General features: G+C 41.5%; 1 long non-coding RNA gene across 1 annotated transcript; it reads left to right on the top strand.

Annotated features, from left to right (window-relative positions):
- Positions 1-456: 456 nt before the first annotated feature.
- Positions 457-19,060, top strand: LOC132248325 (uncharacterized). The gene is made up of 3 exons (XR_009459499.1): positions 457-553; positions 13,347-13,583; positions 18,104-19,060. It is a non-coding gene; the product is annotated as an uncharacterized LOC132248325 (long non-coding RNA).
- Positions 19,061-19,291: the final 231 nt, after the last annotated feature.

The following is a 19,291-nucleotide window of genomic DNA, read 5'->3' as shown; positions in this document are numbered from 1 at the left end:
GGTGCAAAGTAGTGTAAGCCAGCCAAAACAGGTGTCTGAGGTCTCAATATAAGACCCAATTTAATCTTAATAGAATTTTTTTTTACATTAATAGAGTGTGTAGAATACACTACAAAGGTAGTAGTAATATTAGACTTGGTGAATAACAAACAATGTATCTGGTGATTTTTACATAGACTTGAAAATAAATGTGCTTCACTATGTCCATTCTCCTTTTATGACTGCTTTTTGTAAACATTCCAGTGATGAATTTTCTCTGACATCAATATTTACAAAAAATTAATTGACTCTTATATAGTATAATTCTTGAGAAAATCTAAATGTCAAATCAATGCCTGTGGGAATAGGAAAATATGCTTACCCTTATTTGACATATGTGGCAGTGCACCTTTGGATACCTGCCACTTTAAGGCTTGTAGGCAGACAGCTAGCAGGTGCTTGATTAAAGCAGCCATTTTCAAACTTGGGAAAGCTAGGCAGAGGCAGCAGTGTGCTGCTTGAAGTTGAGGGAGTAACATCACCTGGCTGAGCTGCTGCTCACAACATCTTGGAGGTAAGAGCAGGAGCTATGGGGATGGCAGGAAACTCCTGGTCCTGGGCATGATCTGAAACAGCACCCTGCCAGGGAAGGGGTGTCTGGTGGGACTGTCTGTGGCAGGATAGCCCCCAAGAAATACCAGACCAGTTCCCCCTCCCCCCTGCCCCGCCCAGGTGAAAGGTGGGTAGGGGCACCTTAATCCCACCTCCCACCATCTGGTGGGTTATAATGAGAGTATGGAGAGCTGTGTGGGCCAGGCACGCTAATGAAGAGGTACCTGAGCCCAGCAGGGGCGTGAGACCCTAGAGGCCCAACAGGGGGTAGTGTTGTGGTGAGGGCCAATGCAGAGTAGGGTGTAATTTGGGGCATCTGAAGGACTGTGCTAGTGGGGTGCAGAGTAAGGCTGCAGAGGGTGGCTTGAAGGACAGTATATAGGCCAAACCCAAATGTGAGAGCAGGGAACTAGTTGCCCAGTGTGGGGGTTAGGTGCAAAAGCAGCCCTGTGTTGGCACAAGGTGACTCCATGTAGAATAGATGAACTCATGGTATCTGAAGTTGCTGCATGGTAGTACTGGAGTGTGAGTAGTAAAGCCTGATGACTCAAGGAGGCTGCACAAAGGGAGCAAGGGCGGTACAGAATGGCCCAGTAATGGCGAAGTGCAAGAGGTCCCTGTGAGAGGGGGGCAGTGTGAATGAGTGTAGGTGAATGAGGCCAACAAAGGACTGAGTTTGCTCCAGCCTCAGACCAGGGAGCAATAATAATCTGGATGCCATCTGAAAGGTGTGGGCCACCATGTAGGGGAGGTACAGAGCCGTGGATAGCGCCTGGCATTGGAGTGATGAACGGGCAGCCTCCTGCTTAAGATATATATATCATAGTAATATTCAAGTTGTGACAGGTGAGTCAGGGCAGACTGCCCTAGGCAGGTGGGCAGGCTAACCTGAGATCTAGCCCTGGGAAGGCCCCCCTGTCACAACATACAAAGAAACTGTGTAGGGACAAAGATACTATTCTGAGTTAAAAGCTGAATGGTTAGCCGTGATGGTCAGGTAGCAAGTAGAGTAGGATGGAACCTTATGAAGGTACTTCCGACACAGTAGGCCTATGAAATCCTGTGCCTGACTGAACCAGTTAGTCTCTTAAGGTTACAAGCTGACATCTCCAAATGAAATGGATCAGTTGTGCCAGTATCTGTCCCAGGACAGCTGATCCAGTTTATTGGGTAACACAGACATCACCTGTTGTCTTGCAGGGTTGGACTTTAACCACTCTCAGGAGTGGCAGAGGTCTCATCCTGCAGGACAATTCAGTGCATATTTCTGCAAATGGGGGAACCCTAGTTACCCTGCGAGGGAATCACTGGGCATGCCTCTGAAAGTAGGGCATCTGGGGTTGCTCCTGTTTGCAGAGGCACATCCTGAGTCAGCATTCAGCAGTGTGATGCGCATGCCCAGGGAATCGTGGAGCCCACGTATATTAATGGGGAACTGGAGGTTGCTCCATTTGCAGATGTGCACCCTGAGTCAGAGCATAGGAGTACAATACACACACCTTAGGAATCCACTGCCAGGTATTCCCAAGGCACATGTCTACAAATGGGGAACTAGGGAAGTCTCTGAAGCCCCAAAAGTGCCCAATCCTGGGAATTTCTATATTGCATAGGATCAGTTCCATGAAGCCCCAGGAGCATCTTCCTGGGGTGGCTGGAGAGTGTTAGTAGCTCTGGGCTGCCTGTGCTCTCCAATGTAAAAGAAAACTAATACGAGCCACAAAACAGCATACATTTATACTTTCTCTTATCACTGCCGTAATTTTGGAAATTTGTGGCATAACAAGGGGCCTGGACATCTGTTCACTTAGGCTTTGTGCCACCATAACATTTTTCATGGTGGCACAAAGATGACATCTGTTTCCAGCTTAAAGTGCCACCCTGGTTTACCTTCTGTCTGAGTTAAAAGGGGAAAGTTTACCTCATATAGGCAGTCCCTTAGTAACTCTTTTGTGTATCTGGTCATATCCCATGGTAAGTGAAAGCTCATGAAGTGTGGACTATGTACTGAAGAGCAGCTGATATTCAGTAAATCCTTTATACCACCTTTCCATATAGTTTGTTATACATAGCCCAAGACCTAAAAATGTTAAATGGCTCATCAGAGTCACAGAAGAAGTCTGTGATAGCACTAGAAATAGTCTAAACCACGAGCTGTACAAATAAGTTATGTTTTGTGCTTTCCTCTCCTTCCCCTTCTAATCCGACATAAAAACAAAACAAAAAAATACTTAAAAATTATTTCATTTCATTCCAAGAGATACATTTTTTTCTTACGAACTCGTCCTCCGCAGCCCCCCAATATCACAAAAGAGCCAAAGGAAATATTCTATCCAGTATGTAATAAAAGTAAAGGAGACAAAGTAAAAAAGTAGCATCTGCTTCTCCAGGTACTGCTTTTACCTGAGGGGATTTGACCCTACAGCTAAAAGTTCTCCAAAAAGTGCCCTAGCCATCAATCTATCAGATGTTCTGGGATAATATCTGTTGGCATTGTTCTAATTGTCTAAATAAATGACTATTCACTGGAGAAGAAAGCAGAATGTCTAATAAGCAGGCTGGGCAGACATTTTTATCTCTGGCTCAATTAATATTTAAACATTCCACATAAAGTGGAACAGCTCCCACAAGAGAGCTTGAGGCTGACCCACCACAGAATGATGGCAGGATCTCTGGATAGAATACCTACCAAGGAGATGATGGGCCCAAACCTGTACTCCACTGTTTGTCTGAGTCTGAACAGGAATTTGACCCAACAGCTTGCATTCTCAAGGGAATGTTAGTTTGAATTTTTTTTAATTTTTATTTTTTTAAAGTAGGAATGTGTTTATTTAGTTCCATTTAATTACAAAAGCCAATTCTGACACTTCAGAAATTGTATTTATTTGTTAGCAAATTAAAAATCTTCCTTCCCAGAAAGTCAGTGTAATAACTTTTGTTCTATCTCATTAGAACAGGTTTGAATGTTCTAAACTTTGCATGCTGTTGGCAAATGCTTTCTGACTGGCATGCTTTTCTATATGATCACTACACCATCTGTATTATGTCACAAAATGCTTTGAAGCACTGTAAGCATTTAAACATTATATATAAATCGATTTCTGGTCAGTGGCCAAATTCTCTTCGAGTTCAGTGAGAAGATGTCTGTGTTCACAGCAAGAAGTAAATTGTCACCAGCAGTAGGTGATGTGTACAGGAGGGAAAGACTGAAAAAGATTTCAACCTCAGTCATGCTCCCTGCATGCAAACTAAAGGCATTTTTGCTTTTGTTCTTTGAGTAGCATAGTGACTGCTCCTCCATAATCCTTCCAGAGGGGTGGGCAGTTATGTAAATTGACCCAAATGTAGCTGGAAGGAGTAAGGCCTGACTCCTTCTGTACTGCTCAGCAGAACTCACCTGTACCATCCATGGTTGCTGTCCTCACATTTCTCCCCCACCCCCATGCCTCTAGAGGTGTTGCCCTCTCTTATTCACCTTTGCAATAGTGCTGCTTGCTAAACTTTTACTAACACACCATGGTCAAGTGATATTATTTAGCTTTACAAGAATTCCCCTGATTGTCCTAGAACCCATGGATGCCTGTACACATGGAGGGAGGCTGCTCCAACATGCTGTAATTACTCAATTAATCAAATCTTCTGGAGCATACTAATTAGTGTGTCGCAGACCACTAAAGCATGCCTGCACCTTTAAGGGCAGAAACAGCCTAGCAAAGGAGTCTGGAAATCTATGCAGAGCTCCACAGCTACAGGTTGCCCAAGCAACAGGCTAACAAGGTAATTAGCTGGCATCTGCAGGTGGTCAGATGACTGGAAGGAGTCAGAATCTAGGGATCACATAAGCCCAGGGCCAGGGGCTGGCTGAGCTCATTCTTTCTGGCCACTGCCAGGAGAAAGAGCTCCTGTACCAGAGAGCTGCCTGCTTGGCTGTCTTTAGATGCAGCAAGACATTAGGAGCTTCTAAAGTACCTAGGGGTAAGGGGTACAATATCCTAAGGGTGGGAGTTTGCCATTTTAAAGGGGCTGAATGCTGCCTTTATTGTTAGTATATGTTATAGCCTAGGGGCTTAGGTTCTGGGCTTATGATTTGATCTGGTAGACTGGGATGAGGCTAATAGGAGAGGAGGAGGCCTCATTGGGGCACATGATTGTATAATGCCCCAGCGCCAGAGGGGTGCAAGCTGCAAGGGCCCAGAGAGCCCAGCACCAGAGGGGTGCAGTGACGGGCTGGAGAGCCCGGAGCCAGAGGGGCACAGTAGTCAAGGGCCACGGGCCTGGTAATAAGGAAATTGTGGGCTAGTGCCTCAAAGCTGGACCTGACACAGTGGGACTAGGCTAGAAGGCCTACCTTTATCAAAGGGGCAGAGGCCAAGGCCCCAACAGAGAACATAACAAAGATGTAATATGCACAAGGCATGGGGCATGTTAAAGGGAAAGTTGGAGCCACGTAATTGGCTCATAAGGCCTGAGGTGTCCTCTGTGGCACCATATTGAAGAGAGGTCTGGCAAAGGGCCCACAGATTGGGGAGCTTGAGTAAAGTTCAGTGAATAGAGACTAAGCAAAGGCCCATAGGCAGCCTTCAGAGTTACTTTTCTAATAAAGACATGGCAGGAAGGCTAAGAGGGTGCCCTCAGGGCAGAACTTGCATGGTCGTGGAGCCACCAGGGGTATCACGGCAATCCCTGGAGACCCTCTCAATGACACTGCTCCAGCCAGCCTCCACATCTTGTGTATTTGTATCCCTGCACTTCAAAATGAACTTTCTTTATAGCGCCCCACCAGCCTTTTGAAGCATGGGGATGTTGATACACACAATGCTGCAGGCACTTTAATTAAGGAGGCACTCTAATTAATGCTTCCCCCCCCCCCTCAGATCACATGTAAAAATGCACTTCGAGCTTCATATCTTAGCTTTTATCCATTGATAAAATAACAATTTGTCATAATGACCTGCGAGAAATTATCTGTAAACTCTCATACTATACACTTAACATAGACACTTTTCAGTAGTTCCAGGGGTAGGTTGACCTGTCTGACCAGAACTAATGTGATTTGTTTTAAAACATAAAGGAAAAAGAAGAAAGAAAAATAAGCGAGAGATACAGTACTTAATTTTAGGAAAATTCATGCTTATTATTCATCCTAGCGATAGCCTTGTGAAAGGGAATTGCATTTTTAATATGAATTATATTAAATTAACTTAAAGCTCTTTCCTCTGCAGTTCAGTGGTTTCAAGTTTTGCATATGAAAAAGTTTAACTTTATTGATCTAATTGTACTAGAATTTTAGGGAACATTGAGTTCAAGTAGGGGCATTTTAATGTCAAGTATTTAAAGAACAAGGTACACATTGAGATATTTCTTACTCTTCTAAATCTACATAAAATTCTGTCTTAAAGTGCATACTAGAACAGTAGTTTGAAACAGATAAACTAAACTACATCCGAATTCCTATTCTAAATCCCAGGAAATCATCCAAACTATAGCATGCTGTGGACTCAGGCTATGAGTCAAGTAGCAGAACATCATTAATTTATGTTCTCCCTCTCATGTATCAATCTGATTTTTTTGCAAAGCTTTAAGTACTATGGGCCCTATCAGTTATTTGGTTATAAAATAATGTCATGAAACACCACATTTCTTTAGAACATCTTTAAAAAGATATGCAAATAGCTTGTTGCCATTAGCTTCCATCCATCCTGAGGTTTGCTATATCATACTTTAAAACAAATACATTTTTGCCTGTCTGAAAATTAGCTGACACACTGCCAGCAGTCTTCATCCTTAAAAAAAATGGTGGTTGCATACTGGAATTCAAAATGAAGACCATTACCATATTGCAAGAAGGAAGACAAGATGCTTGCACACTTAAGAGTGGCAATTTATTCTCCTTGAATATGATATAAAAGGGTGAAACTTTCTTGCATACTCAGTAAAAGGGGTCCTCTCAAGCTCATAATCCATGTAGATATATTGTAGTAGATTGCATTATACTTTGAATTATCAAATTCTGGGACCCCGGGTCATGGAACCAGTTCCAGCTGTTTCTTTAAAAAATAAAAAGAAGCTAAAGCTAGATGATCCATTCTCTTGTATCTTGATATGAAACAATCAGCAAAGTAAATGCTTGTCAAATATAAGTAGTATCTTTAGCATGTTATTTAAAAAAAATTAAATGATAGAAAATAATCTTATGGGGATGCATCCCATCCCTGACGGTCCACAAGAGAGGATGCAACAAAATGCACTAGCTCAAATATTTTGTGCTTTACTTGACTTTTGCCAGTAAAGAGAATCATTATATACATACCATACTCCGTGGTTACACAGCATGACATGGACTTAGCTAATGGGGTGAGGCCAGGCTACAGACTGCTGAGCTCTATTGCGATCTTTTCAATTGCATGTGTGCAATACAGTTGCAAACAGTGCAAAGAAAAAAAGAATCCTAGTCTCTGATTGACTTTTTGAAAACAAGCTTTTTCATAGAATAATAGAATCATGGAAAATGATGGCTGGAAGGGAACCACAGGAGGTCATCTAGTCCAACCCCCTGCTCAAAGCACGACCATCACTAACTAGATCATTCTAGCCAGAGCTTTGTTGAGACTGGCCTTAAAAACCTCCAGGGATAGAGAGTCTACCACTTCTCTAGGTAACCTGTTCCAGTACTTTACCACCCTTCTAGCGAGAGAGGTTTTTCCTAATATCCAACCTTGCTGCAACTTGAGATTGCTGCTTGTTCTGTCATTTACCACCACTGAAACCAGTCTAGCTTCATCCTCTTTGGAACCCCCATTGGGTAGTTAAAGGCTGCTATCAAATCCCTCCTCAGTCTTCTCTTGTGTGTGAAATGGGCCATATTCAATTTGGCTTCAGCCCAAATTGGGGACAGTGATTCAATTTGTTCATTCGGATCACTGTCCCTGAGTCGATTTGGCTGAATCTGAAGATTCACTGCTGATTCAGAGGATCGGTGATTCAGCCATAGACAGAGCTTTAAAAGTTTTTTTTTTTTCTACATATCTCAAGGTATCAGGCATGGCTCATGATCACTGTGATGCTAGGGCAGATGGGCCATCCCACAGGAGCATGTGGAGGCCCCCTGCGTGTTCGGCGGTGGACCAGAAGTAGTTCCAGTCCACTTTTGGGTCCACCACTGAGTGTGCAGGCCCCCTCCCCCACACACCCCCTGGCTTGGTGAGTGGCCACAGGGGGACCCTGGGTACCCCCCCACACCCAGGAGGCACCAGCCCTGCAAGACCTCAGGAGGTACCAGTTCCCCAGAATGTTCCCCGGTGGACCCAGAAGTGGACCGGAAAGGCTTCTGGTCCACTTCCAGGTGTGCTGCCGAGTGCACTGGGGAGCGCCCCCCTGCACTCCTGTGGGATGCTCCATCTGCCACAACATCTCAGCTTTCACGAGCTGCCTGGTATCTTGAGGTATGTAGAAAAAACATTTTAAAGTTGTATCTATGTCCAAATCATTGAATATTTCCAAATGGAATCATGGACTGAAGCTTTGCATAGCCCTATTAGAAATATTGTAAATAAATGTGCCAGTAACACATCTGCCTAATATGCTCTGCATCATGAAACTCTGGTAAATCCACTGCACAGCCTAATGAATATCATCTACCTTTTGACCACTTCCATTTCTGGCAGTTTGCAGATTGATATTAGTAGAAAAACTGCACATTTTCTTCCACTGTCACATAATAGAGAAATGCACTGTGATCATGGTCATTAATCATGGAAGTTGTCTTTTTGACCTGGTAGGCATTTAATCTGGTTGTGGTCATGATCTTATAGTACTTTTGAAAAATAAACTTGACTACTACGACTAGTAAAAAATAGGAGTTCCTTTCCATAGAAGAATTCAAATGCAATAAGAAAAAAAAAATGTGGTGCACTTGAAATTTGTTATAAACTATCTTTTTCTTAATGAATAAGGGAAACAGGACAAAAACTAAAATATTTTCTTTTGAACAATTTAAAGCAAACAATTTTTTATTAAAATGAAAATATTAATTTTGAATCCAAGCCCAAAAAATTGAGCATTTTGAATGACTTGAGATTTCTGGGTCATTTGAACACTCATTTTTCTTGAAAACAATCTTAATGAAAAGCATCCAATTATCCTTACAACTTATGTATGTGACCAGCTGCTCATCAGTGAATGCCTTCCATGATCTTTGAATACAAAGTGCTTCTTTGTTGACAAAACCTGAGGCATTGAATTTGCATCTTTTTTGGTTTGAACTTTGGAGTCCCAAAGTCCTTTTCTCCTTCTCTTTCATAGCTCTTCCATCAAATTCAACTGTAGCCTGCCAGCAGACTTTCTATTTCAATATATAAATGTTTATTAGTTTTCTAGCTTTAAGGGTCTCAAGCCAAATTCAACAGTTCTCTTGGTCTGTCTGATATATAATAAAAGAATGAGGCTACATTCCTGAGGAATATGGTTAATATCAAACCATATCTGCCTTCTAAAACCCTCATCCAGTCCAAAATAACATAATTCATTATTTCATAATCCGTAGCAATATACATACCCAGAAATCAATACACAGCTTATTTTTCTCCCATTAGAAAAAGGGCCAACTGGAAACATCAGGACTACCGTAACTGAGTTATAACAGGTACTGTCAAAAAAGTGACCAAATGGACTATCAATCATCTTATGATCTCGACTTGAACTGTGAGCACCTGGGATTTATTAGTGGCTGGATACAGCTCTAAATTACTGAGTCTCTGCAGCAGCTGCTACTGGAAACATTACTTCTACCATTGGGCTACAGTCCTAGAATTCTACTGTTTCATCATCCAATTAATCACCTCTTCTATTTCGCTCACTTGTTTAAATGGGTGATGACCACATAAACACGTCCATTTTCTGGGTATAGTTGTGTATTTTCCCCCTCTTCAGGTTTACCTTTTAATGTTCATACCATACAGGAGAAGCTCAGAACCTTGCAGACTGAGATATAAGTAGGCACCATATACCAGTGGGTCTTAACCATTCTAAACTCATGACACACCATTTTAGACTTAAGGCAATCTTTGTTAGACTCAAGGGACTCCTCAGAAGATTCCAGTTCTTAGTTATCACTTGTTTATGTCTAAGGAAAAAAATAAAACAATTGTTCCATTGGAAAGAATGCAGAAAGACCACAAAAGGTTAGAGATTCCTATCTGAAGTATTTGGGTTAATCTTGTGAATCATGATTTGAACACTTAACGGTGCTGACATTACATGGCACCTCATGGCAACCTTGAAAGGTTCAAGGTTAAGAATCACTGTCATACAAAACACAGCAGAGGGATGGAAAAACAGTCGCATCCAATGTGAAGTCAAGTTTTTCAGTTTAATTCATATATTTACAAAGTAATTCCCTCTTCAAGGTGTTCAATGGGAAGTCAGTCCAAGTCAATCTAAGGCCAATGATAAATTATAATTTATGAGGCACTTTGAAGCAGGGGTGGATAGTTACTAGAAACATTCAGAGTTGGTTTTGGAATGGTGAGACAGAATGGAAGAAGAGTGGGAACCAAAAGTAGAAATGTGTTAGAATACTAAAATAGCTGATATGATGGATAAGTAATGAGCCATTTTGTGCCGATGCACCTAAATGACACTACTTCAATACAAGTGTTGTTTTGGATACTTGTATACAGTTTGCAATTCTATTACTTGTATGATGTAGACATGTAAACATATGTATGCATACAGTGCCTGCCCAGGAAGCTATGCATTGGCTGGGAATCTATGCACACGTATGCTGATGTTAAGCCCCATGGGCGAAGAACCCTCCCATGTTTCAGCCACGATATCTAAGTGATTCAGGTATTTGTCCAGAAAAGTGGAGACCTGGATTTTGGCCTGTCATTTAAGGGATTTGAACCTGTATTTCTCTGACTTCACTGTACAATATTCTAATCCCACATCACAGGTCAGGCATTATCCAGGTCCTTATTTTCAGTGCACCTTTTGGCATTGAGCCACTGCACCTTGCATTTAAGATTTGGATAAAATGGATAGAGAGTAGTCAGAAGTTGCTGCCCACTTTGGAGCAATGGTCCGGTCTAGAATCAGTAACTACTCCCTTTCAGAGTAGCAACCATTTATCAATACAAACATGCTTTATCTTGATTTTTTTCTCCTAGCCATATATCTCTCATTCTCTTGGCTGACCAGTGGCTCCAGCTTCAAAAGTGGAGTTGGAGAGGGCACTGAATAATGCCCGACTTATGGTTGGGTGGTTAAAACACTAGTGAGGAGCTGGAGAAAAGCAGGTGTACGTGTTCTCTGCATGAGGGAAGCCTAGGATCTTGATCTCTAGCTTTTTGATTCCTAACCATTCAGATACTGAGGATAAAACATGGATTTGTAGATCTCCTCCCTTGGCAATTAACACCCTTAGTTGGGGGATTTTGTCCACCTCCAATTTTGTGACGTTGTGTGTGCGCACTAAGTAGGTTCTCATAGCCAAAGCACAGCCTACTAAATATGCACAATATATGCACATATGTTCGTGTGTCCATGGTGCATGGATAATGGAATCTTTGTGGAAGTGCCCCAAATGTCATTTACATGTCTGAACAATGACGTTTTAGGTACACGGAGGGTGTGTCTTACAGGTGCACATTAAATTTAATACTTCCTGTTGCCTGTACACATCCAGTGAGGCTGCTCTGACATGCTGTTATTAATCGAGTCTGCTGGAGCATGGTAATTACCACACTCCAAGCAGACTCCCATGCTCCAGCAGACATCAGCATCATGTACACCAGCATCCCCACACTGAAAAATGGTGGCAGGGACACTTTAACTAAAGCTTGTTCAATGAGCTTTAGTTAAAGCGCCACCTCTGCCATTTTTCAGCATGGGGATGTTGATACACATGGCGATCTGGGTGCTTTAATTAAAGAGGCTCTCAGAGCTCTCTAAATAAATGTGCATTAGGCTGCCCTAATGCGCTGTACCATAAGTGCACATTTTTAAAGTGACTTTTAATGTTCAGTAGTCTATTTTACTGAGCATTGGCATAATTGCATATTTGTTTTAGATGATGCTTTAATGCCTAATAAAACAGGCTACTACACATTAAAGCTCGTGTGTAGACATAGCCAATCGGTAAGTGAATTCTGCCTTTTATGTCCCTATATTACTGTTCTTTTTCATCAGCAATATTAATTTACCTATGCTTTTCTTTTGACTTCTATTTCATTATAGCTTTAAGGTGTGTGTGTGTGTGTGTGTGTGTGTGTGTGTGTGTGTGTGTGTGTGTGTGCGTGAGCGAGCATGTAAAGCTTTGCAGATGGCCTGCTTTCTGTTAGTGAATCAATATTCTTTAAGTCTAAAAACATGTTACATTTCAACTTGCAATCTTGCAATCTAATTCTTTCTCTTATTTGACACATGTCTTTTGGATGTAAAAAGCCAGAGACCTAGATTTTGGCATCCTAACATAAGGGGTGCTTGACCAATAAGGCAACCAATACAGAAACGATGTGAGAACAATAATGCAACAAACAGCATTTGCTATAGCAAGCTTATTTTCCTTCTACTAATAGTGGAAGATGAACAGACTGAAATTTATTACCTAGTCTTTTTTCAGGTTATAATAACATAATCAATATGTTAATATGTTTCTATCAACACAATCTTTAAGACCATAGAAGTAGGACTGGATTCTATAAAGTTATCACACTGGCCATGCAAGCGAGTGTTTCAGCCTGTTGGTTTCTACAGGCTGGTTTCCTGAGGAGCTCCTCAGCTATTCCTCCAAAGAAATACTCAGTTTTTGAACAACAACCAAATAAATGAACAGTAACACCTGTAACAAAATGAACTGTAACAGGGAATTCCTGCCCTGTTATTGGGAAGGTGTGGGAGTTCAGGGAACTTGGGGATAGAAATGGCAGCAAGTAGTATATGCACAAGTGGACTAAGAAGGACAAGCTGTCAATGGTAATTAGCAGCAAATGACACCTGGGTGCAGGCAGTCTGGTCATATGGTCAGAAGTCTGGGCTTGGGCATATAAATCCAGTCCCTGACCATGAAAAGGGAGTCTTACCCTGGCTGTCAAAGGACAGAGTCCCTGGCCTGAGAAGCAGAGCTTGAGTCTCGGCAGGGTTTAAGTCAGGACCAGATAGGTTGTTGTTTGGTTCCAGAGTTTTTCAACCAGAGGACCAGGTTGTGGCTACAGAGGAAGAGTAGGTCATGGGTGGAGGTTCCTGGGAGGCATTCCCTACTGTTAGCAACAGGAGCTAGCCAGCCACAAGCTAGAGGGACTAAATTTGGTGGAGTGAAACTGGAGTTCCAGGAGGGCCAAGTCAGGGCCAGTGTCCAGAAGCTGAGTTCTTAACAGTGGACCAAGTCTGAGGATGGGGCCAGAAAAAGTGAGCTAAGGCTAGGATGGCTGAAACATCCTTAGAAACCTGCAGGAGCACTCCTTTTAAAGGGGAAGTACTTAAGGGGTTAGCATAGACCCCAAGTATAAGGTGGACCTAGCCATGAAGGTACAGCCAATTGTTGAGGGAACCATGAAGGTTCCTGGCCCCAGAGACTGGCTCCCCAATAAACCCAAAAGATAGCATCGAAGTCATTGCAGGTGACAGACTGGAGGTGATGTGAATCTGGGAAAGAGCCTGAAGGTGGGTTGGACCAGGTGGGAGGCACCAAGTGCCAGGGTGGTGGACCCCCCCCCCCCCCAGGCTTGCTACACAAATAAAGTTCTTTGGCCCTCTTCCAGGTGCAGGAAGGGCTCTTGGGCTCTGGCCCCAGCACTGTACTTCTTGGTAGCAGAACAGTTCAGCTCCCAGCTTGTGTCCTGCCTCAACTGCTCCTTCACCCAGATTTTGGCCCTCTCTGCTCTCTCTTTTGGGATTCAAGGTTCTAGTGGGACACTTATTTGTTTAAATGCCAATCATTGGGTTTCTTCAACAGAGTTAACTGCTTCCTCTTGAAGGACTAATCTACTCTAATGCAGGTCAGTATCTTTAAAATATTATAATTGTGGAGTTAGTTGTTTTATAAAAAGCTTTGCTAAACACATATAGAGCACTTAGCATGTTGCAAAGGGGGCTCACCATGACTTGAGAAACAAAACTGAAAGCTTTTATAGTATAATTAGAATATGTGCTTCTTTGAGCTTTATATTAAATTCCACCTTATAAAGGAATGCTTTACAAGACATATCTTGCCTTTGTTATTCTGTACATATTCATAAATATAAATATGATATAGCTGAGACTATGGGGATGTGTGTGTGTGTGTATGTAGCTATACACATAGAACTTAAATTGTATGTTAATGTACCACCAAATAATATGAATTCAAGCTATGTGTATCTGTAAGTGTCATTAGGGATCACCCATCTCACTGAGTATGCAGTCCTCTTTGGAGTCTGCTACAATCATTCATAATGAGCCATTTGTGTCAAACTTTTCCAGTTTCATTCAACTTGAAGTTTGTGATATCTCTAGAAGTAAAAATAAATAAAGCTAAAGGATCATCCTGAAAGAGTAAAAATATAAAAAATTACATTTCTGCCCCTCCCTGAAAATTATAACGACCAAATCTATTGCTTTAAATACTGATTCAGTTTTGCCTGAATGTCCCTAATCCACTTTCTATCACCAAACAGACTATACTAAAGATTTCTATGCTGGGAAATAAACATGCTAATAAAACTGTCATGATATTTAAAAGTTTAAAGAGAAAATGTTGTTCTAATGAATGTGATAAAGGAAATCAGCAACAAAAATCTGTCCTCTTTTATTCCAATTTGTGGAAAAGGTCTGACTGTCATAACCCTTTTTCAATTTTCTTCTCATTGAAATATACAATACATTTACAAATCACTTTAAGTATACATAATATATTCCCTATATATATTATCAATTCGTTATTTTAATATATCACAGTGTGTTATATAAAAACACTTACATATGAGAAAAAATTGCATATAATATATATACATGTAAATTCACATAATATAAAGTGTACCAAGTATGTACGATTATATTTGTGTGCATAAATTAATTTATGAATTGAATAAATTATAAATATACCTAAATATTTATAAAATGTATATATTGAGAGTGAACAGAAGAAGGAATTTGAGAAAACACCAAAAACTTATTCCACGCATAAGCACCTTGGATTTTATTTTGTCTTCTAGTAGTCCAAACAGAGCTTGGCAAAAAATTGAAAGCATTTTTTAGGGAATTTTTAGTTTATGACAATCAAAAGCTGAAAAAAATTGCCTCTGAAAAATTTCATTTCTGGACTGCTGTCACAGTGCTTTATGACGGTTACCAATTGGGCCCTTGATGTTTCCAAAGTTTGTCTGTAGCTGGCTCCATGGTTGGACTATGATCTCATCTCTTGATGAGGAAAAGGGATCCCTAATGACACTTGCATGCATACTGCATCATGGGAGGCAAAAACCAAAACGGAGAGTGTGGCTCATAGAGGAGAATGGGAGTGAAGCACCATCATAGTGTATTGAAGTAAAATATTTCTGTGGCCTGCTGAAAATCATACATATTAAGGGTGCTTATTGAAAACTAGGTGCAGGTGCCTAGTTTTCAATAAAACTGATGTTTCAACCTGCATGGTTGGTCTTTAAGTGAGATGTTGTGCCAGGCACATCTCAGTTAAAGGCCAACAAATGTTGATGGTTGACAAGTTTGTCTATCTAGGCAGCACACTTTCCCTTACTCTCCACATCAACGATGAAGTCAATGAGAGACTAGTGAAAGCCAGCTCAGCCTTCAGCAGGTTCTGTAAGTCGGTCTGGGACTGCAGAGGCATCAGAATGTTGAGGAAACTGAAGGTTTACAAAGCCATCATTCTCTCAGCCCTCCTATATGCTTGTGAAACCTGGATCATCTACCAGCATCATGCCAAGAGAATAAACCACTTCCACCTGTGTTGCCTGTGAAAGTTACTAAAGATCAAGCAGGAGGACAAGATCCCAGACACTGAAGTGCTCAGAAGATCAGCTCTCCCCAGTATTTGCACTCTACAGAAACTGGCAGAGTTAAGATGGGCTGGCTACCTTTCAAGAATGCCTGACACTCGCCTGCCAAAGGAAATCTTCTACAGCAAGTTGTCAAATGGAGTACATTTTTGTGGCGCACCAAAGATACAATACAAGGACACCCTAAAGAGTTATAACATCGACCCAAAGTCATGGGAGCAAATCGCTCATGAACATCCATCCTGGAGGTCATCAATCCAGAATGGAGCACTGGCCTTTGAATAGCCATGTGTGGCAGAAGAAGTGAAGAAACATGGCCATGAATGAAAAAAACCTCCCATATCCAGTTCTCATCGCTCTCCTGTCTCTGCTGCAGCAGACTGTTGAAGGCAAAGATCAGGCTTATAAGTCACCTATGTACCCACTCAACCTAGCTTCTCCTTTCTCTTTCCTTTTTCCATTTTTTTTTCCTTTTGCTTTTCTCTCTCCCTTTTTTCTTTCCCACTTCGTTTCTTTCTTCTTTCCCCCTCCCCCTGCTGGATGAACTTATCTTTGCTCACAAAGGACATGTGTTTAATAAAAAATGGAAACTAAGTCATTGTCTTTAATATTCATGATACTACTAATAACCACAAAAACTTAGAACAACTTCCTTGTCTTGAAAATTATTTTCTGGGCTTTGGACATGAAGGATATGAAGTGATGTATAGAAGTTGAATGAATAATTGAAGAACATTTATTTATCTTGGAGTCCTGGGCCATGGCCTCTCCTCAATTAAGGGTTACAATTATGGTAAATTGTTTGAATTATGTTTTCTGTTCTGTTTTGCATTCTGCAATATTGTAGAGGATAGCCTATGATTATCAGACTCATTTAAGACTGACTAATCCCTCTATGCATTAAGCCCTCTAGCTTTCTGTATATATGATCTTAACCATTTTACAAGATCTAGGAACTCTGCCACTGGCACTACAAATGATATTTATTAGTGATGGAAAGTAATGAAGTACCTCAAGGTTCTCTGTAACAAGGTTTTACAGGCAGTTCCAGATTAGTGATGCCAAATTATGTGAATACTTAGAGGTTAAGTCTTGCTTTAATTTCTTTCCCAAATGGTAAACAGTTGAAATCCTACAAACAGGAAATTTCTGCAACTAGCAATGGAATACTATATACGTGCTCTGAGGTTAATCAAGCATTTGTTGCATGTGAAATTATATACATATATAGGGTCAAGAATTTAGATAGCATGTAGCAAATAAAGACATACATGACCTTATTTATAAAGGATATACTGTAATAGGGGCTCTTATCCCAATAAAGGCCTCGGCCCTTGTTTGTTTATTTTTTATGGGAAGAAGAAGTGGGCCTAAGATGCATAAATCCAGCTCCAGGACAGGAGAGGGTCAGTTTGGTCCATGCTAGGATCAACTGAAGAGCTCTGCAGTACTAGAGAGATACCAGCAAAAAGCTAAATTTCTGTTTTCTTAGTCTGTGTTGGCCACCAGGGGCAGTAGTAGGGGAGATGGGAGGCTGCTGAACATGTCCAGCAGGTGGACATGTATTGCATTACTGAATTTGAAGGCTCACATCCCTGTATTGAGGGGGAGTGGATCCTAATGACTCTCCAGGACTTTGTGGGAGTGGGCCACCAGAGGTCCGTAAAAGGGAGATATGTCCTGCTTAGACTCAGAGGCAAAGACTGGGCTAGTGGGGGCTGGCTCAATGATGAACAGGATAGAGTGAGACCCCTACAGATTCACTCAGGTATTCTGAATGCAGCCTTCCAAATTTATATAAAATTTCCATCAAGACATGGGAGATAAGAGCAAAGCAGTAGCCCTGGGGAGGAAAGGTGAGAAACATGATTAACTGTCCTCCCTAGCAGTAGCCCTGGGGAGAGAGTGAGTAAGTACTAAGGGGCATCACAGCCATGGGTCTGGAGGTGGATCCTATTACATATGCCGTATCTGAATGTATAGTTCAATGATCCATAAATGGTGAACCTACTACTGTACAAACATCAGTGTCATTAATCAGTGTCTGAAGTCTAATTAATTGGCATTGTACAACATAAGTCCTTACACAACACAATAATTCAGTGGCTCTTGTGTGAATCTCTGAGGGATAACTCCCTCTCTCCTCCTCACTCTTTATCCTCTCCTCTCTCCCTGCTTTATTTATTGGTGTTTTCCCCATATTCAGTACTATAGGATCATAGGAAAGCAGGGCTGGAAGAGACTTCACAAGGTCATCTAATCCATGCCCCTGCTCAAGGCAGAATCATCCCAGCCAAGTGTCTGTCCAGTCTACTCTTCACATTTTTCAAGAATGGAGATTCCATAATTTTTCTAGGTAGTCTGTTCCAATGCTTCAACCACCATCATAGTCAGAAAGTTCCTCCTCAACTCCAACAAAGTTTCCCCCTCCTCCCCTGCAGCTTGAGACCATTACTTCTAGTTTTGTCCCCTAGAGCCACAGAGAAAAGCCTGTCTCCATCCTCTCTATAATTGTTTTTCAGATATTTGAGGACCGTTATCAAATGCCACCTTAAGGGCCTTTACCATTGACTGGAAGAATCAATGAGAACACCACCTAAGTCCCTGTTCCCTTCACCCTTGCACCATGTAGTCTGTTCAAGATCACCCTGGCCAGTATCTTCAGTGCCCACATGGATGAGCAGCATGGGACACTAGTCAAAGCAACCTTTCCATGATGTCTCAGTTGTGGGCAAATGGATGCCTCTGTGCCCCATAGGAGAGTCAACAACAACTACCAGTCACTGCTGCTTCAAGGCAGCAGTGGCCTCCATTCATCCACCCCTAGGGCTGCATGGTTTTACCTCTCCTGCCACTGGAGTAGACTCCTCATCCAATGCCAGGGCTTCATAACTGGTCTTCAGCTGGGCAGCCACAGGTTTCAGAAAAGGAATGCTGTATGTTGCCCAAGGTGACAAGCTCCCATCTTCCACATTCCTAAGTACCTGTGTCTCCTGTGTCTTCCAATGCGTTCTCTGTGTGTTCCTCTTCCACTATGTGGGGTATCTTTTTGTGCATTGAGTCAATGAAGGCCTCACGCTTACAGATGCTTCTGAACCTATCCACCTGTTCCAGCACCTCCCTTACTTGTTTCTTGAGGGAATTCATCAGAAGCTATTTTATTGTTTCCATTTTGTTAAGTTACTTTGATGTTTTGTAGAAGTGCTTAGAGGCCAAAGTTCACTTGATAGGTATTTGCATATAACAAAAAGACAGTTTTGGCCCTGAAGAACTTCAGATCTAATTATAAGGTAAGAGACAGCATGGCTATACCACGGAAAACCAGGGATCTTAAAGTAAGAATGGTCTGATTATTAATAAGTCAATATAATCTTGCATTTCATCAGTAGTTGCATAAAAGCCCATACACTCTGAAATAAATATAGAATATTTTACTATGTATGATTTGTGTCATGAGCTAAATATTGGGGAATAAAGGCATTTGAAAATAAACCAAAAAAACCTTGTATTCTGAATTTGTGCTCCAGGGATGCTCAAACAAACATGATGGAGTGAGGCATGACAAGCATTCTAGGAAAGAAGGTGGCTCAGAATAATCAAAGTCCATATTAATCTAGTTTAAACCAGATCACGCTAGATGTGTAAGGCACAGGTGAACTTCTGTTTTCCTTTTCCCATCTAAGTACCAGTTTTCTAGCCACTTACCTTGC

Source organism: Alligator mississippiensis, chromosome 2 (genome assembly GCF_030867095.1).
Source record: "Alligator mississippiensis isolate rAllMis1 chromosome 2, rAllMis1, whole genome shotgun sequence".
Lineage (NCBI taxonomy): Eukaryota > Metazoa > Chordata > Crocodylia > Alligatoridae > Alligator > Alligator mississippiensis.
Note: the sequence above shows the minus strand (reverse complement) of the source record. Positions and strands in the feature narration are given on the sequence as shown.